The 13065-nt window shown below is 37.5% G+C and overlaps 1 long non-coding RNA gene across 1 annotated transcript in view; it reads right to left on the reverse strand.

Moving 5' to 3' along the window:
- Positions 1-2483: 2483 nt before the first annotated feature.
- LOC134797822 (uncharacterized) overlaps positions 2484-13065 on the reverse strand; it is an 87678-nt gene continuing 77096 nt past the window's right edge. The window contains exon 2 of the long non-coding RNA XR_010145113.1: positions 2484-2607. This is a non-coding gene — a long non-coding RNA (uncharacterized LOC134797822). The remainder of the gene's footprint in view (positions 2608-13065) is intronic.

The following is a 13065-nucleotide window of genomic DNA, read 5'->3' on the forward strand; positions in this document are numbered from 1 at the left end:
ACGAAATAAGAACATTATAAAATAATAGAATAAATAAGAGCGTCGTAAAAAAGACGATGACACTCAACTGGTGCAGTTTAATCCGATTATCTGGATTCTTTTGCTTGTTAGTAGGTACTTAAATAGATTTAAAAGTTCCCTGGATTTAATTACACAACGAAACGCTTTGAGGTTTTACAATTAAAAGCTGGAGAGCGAATACTACAGTCGCGACAAGTGGTACAGAAATATATAATTTATTACTGGGTGTTGGGCAATAAAGCGTTATCTTATTACGAGTGAACTCGTTATTTGACGATATATTATCAAGCTTGCTGAAGATGGGGATGTATAATAGTTTTATGCTTTTCAATAAAATCATAGTAAAAATGTTGTATAGGCTTAAAAATACGAAAAAACAATTATAAAGTTATGTCTTATTTAAATGGCCTTTTAACCCACAAAAATAACTTTATAGAAAAACTTTCGAAACCACTTGTTTTGATGCAGTTTTTTTCAGTTCAAGATTAAATTTTACAAGTCAACTGGATTTATACTAACCGCCTGATAAACTCAATATTTTACTTGACCAAGTTTGTAAGAAAAGCAATTTAAATGAATACACAAATTTCGAAATAGACCACCAAAACCTTCATTTAAAAAATAGGTTGATTAAGCCTGAAAATTAAAAATGTACCCCCGCAACTGTGCACATCCCAAAAAATAAGCAATAAACAATTTAACCGAGCAACCTTTAATTTCGGGTGAAAGTACCTAAACTTTTTCCGATCAACCCTTTGTCGAAGGGCCCTATTAATTATTTGAGGAAACAGACAGTTGAATGAGGAACAGTGGGGAAACAGTGCAGGGAGCCGTGACCGTGACAACAGACTTGCAATAAATAGACATCTCATGCTCCTACGCTGTCTTCATAAATTACTGGAAATACTACTTATACTAGGATTAGTTGTCACCTGTAATAATATCTGACAACCGCCAAAAATATGATACAGGCCTATTCGGATTTCGAGATAATCACAAAATCTTGAGACGATTTAGAAATCAACTAGATCTACATTAGATATCGACTAGATGTGACTTGGATATCTAAGTCATAACTTGTCGAAATCGTTCAAGAGGACCTCCAGAATCGCGCTAACGTCAAATTTGACATATCTATCTTACAAATATCTTTAAATTATCCGTATCGTAACTTGTTGAAGTCTAGTAAAAATCTAATTCATTTTCCGAATCGAGCCGATAGTCATTGGGGGATAGTAGATTTTACTACGTATTTTAATATTTGCAAATTTTAACATTGTTAAATGTTCATATTAAGTTGTCTTTCACTAAACATTGTAATTTAATTAGACTACAAATCATGTAGATGCGTTTGAGTGATCTACTTAGATATATATCTGCTCACATGACCACTAAGGGTGACACGGGGAGAATAGATACGCCATAAAATACACTTTACCGTTGTGGTACAAGAGTGGTACTATTATTCTCCAGGGAGCTATATAAAAGGGTTACAGTGAAAGGTTGGATGCGCTTTTCGTAAATTCAAAGAGTTTGGTTCATATACTACCATTTAGAGTGAGTGGCCTGAGCAGCAGATAAACTGGTTATGAATTTGAAATGCTACTAAATTAAACTATACAAAAAGTGCTTTTATTGAACACGATACAATATTATAGGAGAATACAATTAAATAAAGAGACAAAAGGAGAATACAAGAATAAATAAAGAAAAACTAAACTAGCATTAATTGTTTAAAAATTAAACTAATTCTAAATAAAACTAATAATTTATTTGATCCTTTTTCAAGTCGGTTTTACTTTATTTTTTAAAAGATTAATTTTATTATTCCATTTTTAGTTTTTCTTATGTTTTAAATTAGTAAAATTTATGTTTTAAACTAAAGTCATATTTTTGTATGCAATTTTAGTTTATCGCAGATGAAATAAATGATTTTTGATTTATAACTATTTCAACCAGTAGGTATATTTCGCTACTGCGCCACGGGGTTACTATGAACGGTACAAAAACTCGATAAGTGCCCCAGGACCGAAATAAATTAAGATGCGATGTTTTATTCAGCGAAGGATTATAAGAAGCAGCCTTTATTTAACTTCGCGGATTTTGATTTGAGATTATTTGTCTTTTTTGCTGAGATTTAAATAATATTCCAATCGAACCAAGATACCAAAAGAAATTGGTTCAATTCTCGTTGATACGATCGATTCCATTTTCATTTTCTGAAAGTGTTTTTAGTAACGTTAATTTACGCGTAAGTAAAACCATAAAAGTAGCATTTTTACCTAACATTCACCATGAATAAATATGTCAATATGCATTTGATTATATTTTATTATTCTTTGTATCCGATTTATTTTATTTTTTTAAGTTGACAAACGCTTAGTTACCTACTAAATTAATATTATGCCGAGGTCTTCCCGAGTATGTGGTTCTTCAAAACAGGAGTACTACGAGTACCTACATGTTTTTAAAGGGTCGGCAACGCGCATGTAATGCCTCTGGAGTTGCAGGTGTCCATAGGCTACGGTGACAGCTTATCATCAGGCGGGCCGTATGCTTGTTTGCCACCGACGTGGTATTAAAAAACTGGACAAGTGCGAGTCGGACTCGCCCACCGAGGGTTCCGTACTTTTTAGTATTTGTTGTTATAGCGGCAACAGAAATACATCATATGTGAAAATTTCAACTGTCTAGCTATCACGGTTCGTGAGAAGACGGACGGACGGACAGCGGAGTCTTAGTAATAGGGTCCCGTTTTAGCCTTTGGGTACGGAACCCTAAAAACTGAATCGGGCTCCTGTTGCCAACTGTACATATATTAGCCGACTGCTTACCATACATTCTGCCGCACAAAAACAAGTGCACTTTGAACGATCGCGGTCAAGTGCCACAGACTCACAGCATCGCTCACTGACTCACTGACGCATTTGTCGCCGTTGCGCGGGTGGAGAGGAGACCCGTTGTTGTGATTGTGTGGGGGATTACACGTTTTTAGTGAACGTTAGTCAGTCAAAATACTACTTGCAAAGTAGGGACTTGTTACTGATGTTCGTATAATAGTTATTTACAGTTAAAAATAAAGTTCATTAAACACGTATGCTCTTCATCATCATCAGTCGTTCCCTCAATGCTGAGGATCGTGACATCATGTCCTAATGTTGCTGACCAGTCTCTTCCATAGGCTTCTGTCACCCGCCATATGTACGGCTTCCTGCAGATGTAGATGCAGCGGTGTAGTGACTTGTGCTCTTAAATACTCTAAATTAATCATAAATTCGTTATTAAATTCGTAAAAACAATTAAATATTTACCTACGTCTCAAATCACATTATTTTAATTACTTATTCGTAATTGTTTTGCATAATAAATTAGGTAGGTACTCGTAACTTAGACCAAAATCAGACGGTAAAATGTGTTTTCTATTTGCATTTAGAAAGTTAATACTCTTTTAGGGGAATGTCAAAGGTTTCAATCTAACTTTAGAACGACTTACCCATTCAAAAATCGACGTTAAATTAAGGAAGCAAGGCTTATTTCGCCTTGTGTGGCATTTGAGTAAATTCAGAAAATCAAGGTTAATGCTGGAGTAATAACTCGTACTGAAGCAATTACTTGTAAGCTCGTGGGTGAGCGGTTGTAGTCGTAACCCGTCCACGAGGCTGGCGTAGCTGTCGCGTACCACCAAAAAAAGATTTCTTGTGACCAAAACTAAGAGGCCAATTCAAATGCACATTTGACATCAATAACGATATTGGATGTAAATGATGCCAGTTAGTTATCGTCTCGCTCGCGGTAATGCATATGTACTTACCTACAAGGACAAATCCGAGCGAATTGAAAGCGCAAATAATAATTAAAATGATATTCAAATACTCTAATTCCTGACATCACAACGATAATATATGAATGTCACAGTTAATTGGCCTTGATCATACATTTTAATATCTAATTGATGATATTTAGTTATCATTCGCGCGTGCATTTCATTAGTAAAATATATTCATAACACATTACATTTAATGTATTACCGCGAGCGAATGATAACAATGTAATAAGAAATACAAATTATACAGACATGCTTAAACAAGGTCAAAATTGTATTAAAAAGTATTGTCCTTTCGTTTGCCCATTGGGCCGCTAAGTCTCAGCAAAACTAGTAGCCTCTGCTATAAGCAATACAATATACATATATTATGGATTTATGGCAGTATATCCCATTGCATCATTGTATTCAAACTTAGGCTCCCACAAGAGAACAATCGTCTTAATGCACCTCCGGCACATTAGACACGAAACAAAGACTCATTTACCCATCCCAACCTGCTAGACGATTTGTAACCTTAAGCTTATAGATTTAAGAGTCTAAGTGTCGAGAGTAAAAGCATCTGAACCAGCCAATGGATTTTAAACCTTAAGCTGTTAAGCGTACAGTCCTAAATGTATAGGAAAGCGCTATACATCAGTCAAATCTTACAAAAAAATGTCCTAAAAAAACAATGCGTGATGTAGTTCTATATTTTTTGTATGTTGTTTGGAGTCCTTGGAGGAATGTGAAACTATGTTTTGCAAGCAAAAAGAAGTTGTGCTTCCTGCGTAATTTGCAAAAAACTGCAAAAATTTCGGAGTTTTTTCAGTTTTTGCACTTTTATTATAAAACTATGGGTTTTTGGTCAAAACTTGCTATGTAACGTTAAAAGAACATTAAATTTGGAACAATTTAAGCCCATGTACAGCGCCGCATGTTAAATAGTTCATGAGATATGGAACTTTAAAAAAAGGGTATTTTTTCCTTAGAATGAAATTTTTAGTTTTTCCTATATTTCAGGACAAATATCGGCACAACCGCTCATGCTATGAGATATATTGCGATTAATAAAGTTGTAGCAAATTTAATTGCCTTTCATTTAAGCGCAAAAAAAGGTCAGTAAGTTCTACAGTTCTCTAGTTATCGTAAAAAAATGAAATTGCTATAATGAGGAAGGCAAGTAATGTATTGTTTAAGGCATTGTCAAAATCCGTACAAAAGGGATGGTACTGCCTGTCGAGAGTGACATCTACGATTAGCTTTTACCGGTCTTCTCCGATAGCAGCAGAGCGATGTTAGAGATCAACCATTTTTAAAATGCACTCCCCTCTTAAGCACTTCATTCATTCAGTAATGAAATCAAGATACAAACTGTAGTTTGGCTTGTTTTTAGGCTCCACTTTTTGGTCGTAGCCATTGATTGTAGTCTACGATACCGATTCTTATTTAAGAATTAGTTCTTGTTTTGTACGACCTTGACGATAGTTCACGGTGATTGGCGTGGTGTTGGCGAAACGCAGCAGAATCACTGGAAGTTGTGTCAATAGATATCTAGCTGTCGCTTTTTGGCGCTCTTGAGTATACTGTGAGTCGTGTTAAATACAAGATCACGATAATATCCTAACCACAACAAATTGATACATCAGAATCAGCTACCATTACCCACGCTAAGTATATGTTTGTGCTATAGGCATGTATGTGACTCAGTCTTGTCAAGTTACCAGTATATTATAACTTCTTCAGTGGTTTACCGTATTTACACGTAATATTGCAAATTCTTTTCCAATGGCTGTTAAGGCTAAATGTATGTGGAGCTACTGCTCAGTGAGTTGTCAATCCACGGGTTGTGACTATAAATACCTATTTCAGTCTTTACTGTATAAATGTATTTATAGTCTGGACCAATTAAAAATAAAAATAATTGGACTAATTTGTCAATAGAAAATACGGCAAATACATATTGAAGTTTTTGAGTTACAAATTGGATATTTAAGTACCGATAACTAAAAATTTGTAAATTATTTGGCATAGTATGTGTAATTCGTAACCAAATATATCTCAATCTTAACATGATTAACTAATTATGCCAAAAGAATGTCTCATTGCTAGAAAGTAACAAATGTATGCAATCTGCCCGGCTTGGCAGAGCATGCATCATGTCAACACACACTTATCTATACCTTACTGAATAAAAACTAGTACATAGTACGTGTTTCGTTTAGTTCTTCTTCTATTCCCGATTTAGTTTGTCAATCTATACACCTATGTATGTAGTTAAGACTCGTAGTAATAGGATATTGCTAGTAAAAACCCGTGGTTTATAACACAAACGTATACCTAGAGTGGGTAATGGTAGCTGATTCTGATGTATCAATTTGTTGTGGTTAGGATATTATCGTGATCTTGTATTAACACGACTCACAGTACACTCAAGAGCACCAAAAAGCGACAGCTAGATATCTATTGACACGACTTTCAGTGATTCTGGTGCGTTTCGCCAACACCACGCCAATCACCGTGAACTATCGTCAAGGTCGTACAAAACAAGAACTAATTCTTAAATAAGAATCGGTATCGTAGACTACAATCAATGGCTACGACCAAAAAGTGGAGCCTAAAAACAAGCAAAACTACAGTTTGTATCTTGATTTCATTACTGAATTAATGAAGTGCTTAAGAGGGGAGTGCATTTTAAAAATGGTTGATCTCTAACATCGCTCTGCTGCTATCGGAGAAGACCGGTAAAAGCTAATCGTAGATGTCACTCTCGACGATGGTACTGCCTTTTGTACGGATTTTGACAATGCCTTATACAATACATTACTTGCCTTCCTCATTATAGCAATTTCATTTTTTTACGATAACTAGAGAAACGTAGAACTTACTGACCCTTTTTTGCGCTTAAATGAAAGGTAATTAAATTTGCTACAACTTTATTCATCGCAATATATCTCATAGCATGAGCGGTTGTGCCGATATTTGTCCTGAAATATAGGAAAAACTAAAAATTTCATTCTAAGGAAAAAAATACCCTTTTTTTAAAGTTCCATATCTCATGAACTGTTTAACATGAGGCGCTGTACATGGGCTTAAATTGTTCCAAATTTAATGTTCTTTTAACATTACATAGCAAGTTTTGACCAAAAACCCATAGTTTTATAATAAAAGTGCAAAAACTGAAAAAACTCCGAAATTTTTGCAGTTTTTTGCAAATTACGCAGGGAGCACAACTTTTTTTTGCTTGCAAAACATAGTTTCACATTCCTCCAAGGACTCCAAACAACATACAAAAAAATATAGAACTACATCACGCAATGTTTTTTTATTGTAAGATTTGACTGGTGTACTAGTGGTTTTAGTTGGGTAAGTGCGGGAGTAATATCCGGTAGGGACTCGGTTGATGTAAAATGTTATAAATATGTATGCAATTTTTACCTTATTTTCAATGAAGGTGAGAAAATGTGTACATTTTAAGACCTTGACCATGCCAAGGCATTTAATATAGGTACCTTGCATTTGTAATCTGTTGCAATTATAAAAATTCTTCTCGGATTCTGGTTCTTCGTATGAATAAAATTTGAAATGAGGATACTCGGAAGAGAACCAAGATAAAAACCGCTGTAAATAATAATTATATTTATACCAAATCAATTGTTCAGTGTCTGCCTCAATTTTTTTTGTAGTTATCATCATAATTGATAATATTTATACGTGTACAAATACAAATTGATTTTTCCCCTTGTACCTACAAACACAGTGTACCTAGATATTAATGTAGTAAATGCAGATGCATATAAGCATTACGTACATTCCTGTAAGCTTTCCCGCTACCATCGGAATGCCTCTTTAAAATGGTAATTCCCAAAGGGTGACATTATGCACCGTGATTCATCAGATATGGATATGAATAATTTAGCCTGACTCATGTTTAATGAGAATTTTACTAATGTAAGGGCGAGGGTAGGAAGTGTAGGGTAACAATGCACAGATACACAGGTGCAGTTGTAGGTAAATATTGCACGAGAGTCTGAAATATATTATACGTTTAACCGAAAATGCGCAGTTATACCGTATAACTGCGCATTTTCGGTTAAACGTATAATATATTTCAAACTCTCGTACAATATTTTACTTACCCCCCCCTCGCTGCACAATGTACTCATGCAATCAAGTAGTATGGAAACTAAAATGTATACATATTTAGTTTATATTTATATTTAAGTTTAGTTCTTAATTCGTTTTATGTTTAGACTATTTGTTATTTTATAGATACTAAATAATAAATAAAATTCTATGTAATGATGTCCATCAAATTAGGTGAAAATATTTTCAAAAATGTTAGTATCCAGAAAGTACAATGGGGACCAGTTTGGAAAGGTGGTTTCGGGCGGTCGTCCACTTTCGTCTTAAATCCCACAAAACAACTTTCATACATCTCCTAGAGAACCATCCTATGTAGCTTCGACGCGGAGTAAAATGGCCGACTTTGATGGCTCTGTTAAATCCTCGGCCTAACAGACGGCCATCTAATACGGTACTTTCACTGGACATAGGCAATCTCCTCAAACCATACGATCTTCAGCTTTATATCGACGTGACAGGAGTGGTTTTTCTGTGGCAAGGATAGTCGGGCCAATAAGGCTGCATGGTGCAATCTCGGAGACTCTCAGGTGACAAAGATTGGATCGTGCTAACCTTGTTCGAGAGCTTTGTGTCTGCGTGTATATACATGTACGGACTGATATAAACATAAGTATTTGGGAACACCAATGCGTTGAAGCAAAGCCATATTGATAAGTTTGACGTTAGTTTGGGAAATGTGGAACTAAATTTTTGATACAAAGATTACAAAGTCTATAATTTGTTCTTCCTTTTTGCTTCTACGACGGCGGGTATAAATATAAATAAATAAATTTATTTATATTTAAGGAAAAATTTTAGAAAACATCCATAACTGAAGATCAAACATTTGTGATAAAACCACAAAAAAAATCTTCAAAGATAAAATATGGCCCTTTAGCCCAAATCCTCTTGATATATAAGAAGAGGTATATACCTAGTATTGGGACTACCTTCATGTCACATATGCCAGGTAATAGAGAATATGATTAAGTAGGAAAAATTCGCGTTCAACAAATATTTACGCTTCAAAACCGCTTTAGTTATCACAGAAGGGATTTACATTAATATTCACGATTTTTTCTAGCGGATTTTCAAAATTCTAAATGGCGACCGGTGTAAAATTCAAATGAAGCATAAACTATTAAGTAATGAATTCACTGCGCTGGTAATTATGCTGAACTCATATTTTATGAACGGGAATATATTATGTTTACTTTGCTCGTAATTTGACTAATTTGGTAACGCAAATTTAGTTTAGAAATTTTGCCTGTAGTGCCGGTTACAGGGAGCTTAGAATGGAAATTAATATTTATGTTACACTTATTTAAACTGGGTATTATGTGAAAAGTTACGACTGAGAACGGTATGCTACATATTATTTTCATCTTAAATATCGTGCGCTCGAATCACATACAATCATTAGTTTTAAATTTTTTTTAACATAAGAAAACTTTATCTAACAATTTTTTTAACCTTAACCTACCAAATATTTTTTATTTTGTTAGGGGTGTAATTTACCGAAATATTATAATTTTGACATTGGAAATGTCTTTTCGTTCGCTCCAGTATACGGTCCGATTTCACGAAAAAGTGCGATCCCCTTATATCTCGGAAAGTTGTGAAGATATGATATTAAAAAATAGGTTCAAAAGACGCATAATCACGAGAGCTGTAAGGTGCAAAAATAATTCTTCGAGAAAGTCAAAAACAAAAAAAGTTATGGTCGAAATAGTGAAAATAAAATTCAATTTTTTCCGTATTTTTGATTTTGGTGCTCGATAATTTGGAAACGAAGAATGATATCAAAAATTTGAGAAAAATGGCTCTGGACAATTTAGTCAGCTACAATTTGAGCCTAAAACAAAGACGATCGGGTTAAGGGTTTGCCCTGTAGCCTAACCTTAAAATAGTCAAAAAGTCAGAACGACATTTTTCACAGGACATTTATGACTTCATGTTTCGCAGAGTTCGTTATCGGTGTTTGTTGTGAATTATCGGGATTATGACGGCAGAATAACACTTGCACTGCGTGGGCTTTCAAAATCGCTGCAGATTTTTCTTGGTCTAACTCTATCTATCCTGTTTGAGACGGGCGTAGATAACGCACTATTCGACAATCTATGCATTCTTGTGGTGGTGGAAATAGAGATAGAGGTAGAGGCAGAGGCAGAGGCAGAGGCAGAGGCAGAGGCAGAGGCAGAGGCAGAGGCAGAGGCAGAGGCAGAGGCAGAGGCAGAGGCAGAGGCAGAGGCAGAGGCAGAGGCAGAGGGAGAGGGAGAGGGAGAGGGAGAGGGAGAGGGAGAGGGAGAGGGAGAGGGAGAGGGAGAGGGAGAGGGAGAGGGAGAGGGAGAGGGAGAGGGAGAGGGAGAGGGAGAGGGAGAGGGAGGAGAGGGAGAGGGAGAGGGAGAGGGAGAGGGAGAGGGAGAGGGAGAGGGAGAGGGAGAGGGAGAGGGAGAGGGAGAGGGAGAGGGAGAGGGAGAGGGAGAGGGAGAGGGAGAGGGAGAGGGAGAGGGAGAGGGAGAGGGAGAGGGAGAGGGAGAGGGAGAGGGAGAGGGAGAGGGAGAGGGAGAGGGAGAGGGAGAGGGAGAGGGAGAGGGAGAGGGAGAGGGAGAGGGAGAGGGAGAGGGAAGAGGGAGAGGGAGAGGGAGAGGGAGAGGGAGAGGGAGAGGGAGAGGGAGAGGGAGAGGGAGAGGGAGAGGGAGAGGGAGAGGGAGAGGGAGAGGGAGAGGGAGAGGGAGAGGGAGAGGGAGAGGGAGAGGGAGAGGGGAGAGGGAGAGGGAGAGGGAGAGGGAGAGGGAGGAGAGGGAGAGGGAGAGGGAGAGGGAGAGGGAGAGGGAGAGGGGAGAGGGAGAGGGAGAGGGAGAGGGAGAGGGAGAGGGAGAGGGAGAGGGAGAGGGAGGGAGAGGGAGAGGGAGAGGGAGAGGGAGAGGGAGAGGGAGAGGGAGAGGGAGAGGGAGAGGAGAGGGAGAGGGAGAGGGAGAGGGAGAGGGAGAGGGAGAGGGAGAGGGATGAGGGAGAGGGAGAGGGAGAGGGAGAGGGAGAGGGAGAGGGAGAGGGAGAGGGAGAGGGAGAGGGAGAGGGAGAGGGAGAGGGAGAGGGAGAGGGAGAGGGAGAGGGAGAGGGAGAGGGAAGAGGGAGAGGGAGAGGGAGAGGGAGAGGGAGAGGGAGAGGGAGAGGGAGAGGGAGAGGGAGAGGGAGAGGGAGAGGGAGAGGAGAGGGAGAGGGAGAGGGAGAGGGAGAGGGAGAGGGAGAGGGAGGGATACGCGTGCGGAAATTTTGCAATTTGTTTGTTCACATGCGTTATGTCCAGGATACTTGTATTAGTCTAAGAATAAAATAATTATCATTCAACGTTGTAGTTTTATTTTGTCACTTTTTCCTTATCCAGACTTTCTCGTCGCTCAGCGACAATATTTTTTCGAATTCCGTAGATTCATTTCCAATGTGCTCGATAGTCGTGTGAGGCACGAAATCTGTGAATTTTTTCATGCAAAATATCAGAAAATCATTTCCACATACCTGCTACGTTTACGGTTTCAAACGAATACGCATCTATAGGTAATATCATTCGTTATTGACTCGCCTATCATCTCAAGTAAGCAAACGAAAGCATAATGCAAAAACGAAACGCGGCGAAGCGTACACTCAAACAGCCTAAACAAACTCAGGTACACTCCGCGCCGTTTACCTACGGTACGGAGTCAATACCTCTTTTATGCCGGTTTACTTGCGTTGTTTAATTTTATTCTTTTGTTTTGTTAACTGTTTTGGGGAGTAAATGAAATGACGAGCGGATGAGGATAAATTTTACTTGGCGTACCGGTGAGAAGAGCCGTTTATTATTTGACAATATTTTTCTGTTTATTGATTTTTTTAGAAATGCACCTACTAACTAGAGCCTCGGTAGAGAGTACCATTTTGTACCATTTGGAGTTTAAACTCTAGGTCCATAGGGTCCCAGGGCGCATAAGTTGTTCACAGAAATCGCGAAGCGTCTGGTTGATGTAACTGGTGACCGAAGAGCTGGCGGCTACCTCGCACAACGTATCAGCATTGTGATACAGCGAGGAAATGCCGCCAGCATCCTTGGTACAATGCCTGAAGGGCCTATTTTAGATTTGAGTTAGTTATTAATTTCTTTTAGTAATACCACTGTATATATCTTGATCATAAAGATTACTAACTAAAAAATAAAATAGGTACACCCGATTTGTCATACCGCATTTTTATAATCCTAATATTTTGCGTAATTAAAAATTGTAGTCTAAAGCTCCGGCGTCGATAAGTATTTGTAAGCTTTTGTAAAAAAAAAACATTAATTACATGCATGTACCTACATGTAAATGTAACTAAAGTAATTTTACATGTACAGTCGCCACACGGGATTGTTATGCCATTTAGGGTTCATGCTATTGGAAATTGTATAACGTAAGTAGGTATTGAACAACCAATTTTAGCTAAGACCCTAAATAGCGCAACAATCGTGGAGCGTGATGGTACGAACTTACGTTTCACAACACAATTACACAATTAAAATAAGACTTACTTTTCCAACTCTCCACACCAGATTCTTTCGTTTTTATGTTTTTATTCTCTTTATAAAATAGGCACTTTCAAAGTTTCAATCTTAAGTCTCAAGTTGTTAGCAGAGCACTAGTCCGTCTGTCTATCGTCCGTTGTCGTCTGTCGTCTGTTTTTATCGTCTGTCGTCTGTCGTCTGTCGTGTCGTTTGTCGAGGAGCCATTAGCGAAAAGCATTAAAATTCATTCGTCGCGTAAGGACTGCGGGGCTGGTTGCACTGTGGTTTTAAACTGCGGTTAATTTAATTATGTCTTGCATAGATATGTATGACAATAATGTTTTGAGATAACATGTAAGACAACGAATAACTACACAAATAATAACTGTTTTTTTTATTACATGTAAAATATTGCAAATAAAATAGAAGTTTAGAATTCAATGTAAACCTCTCCATTAGCATAATTTTCTTTGGCAGTGATAGATTTTACAGTTTAAGCCCTTTTTATTAAAACATTATTATTTTAGTTAAACCCCTTTTTAAATAAATAAAAAATATTTTATTGTTTAAAAGTTGACCTTCAGAACGCCAATAAAAG

Source organism: Cydia splendana, chromosome 15 (genome assembly GCF_910591565.1).
Source record: "Cydia splendana chromosome 15, ilCydSple1.2, whole genome shotgun sequence".
NCBI classification, from domain to species: Eukaryota; Metazoa; Arthropoda; class Insecta; order Lepidoptera; family Tortricidae; genus Cydia; species Cydia splendana.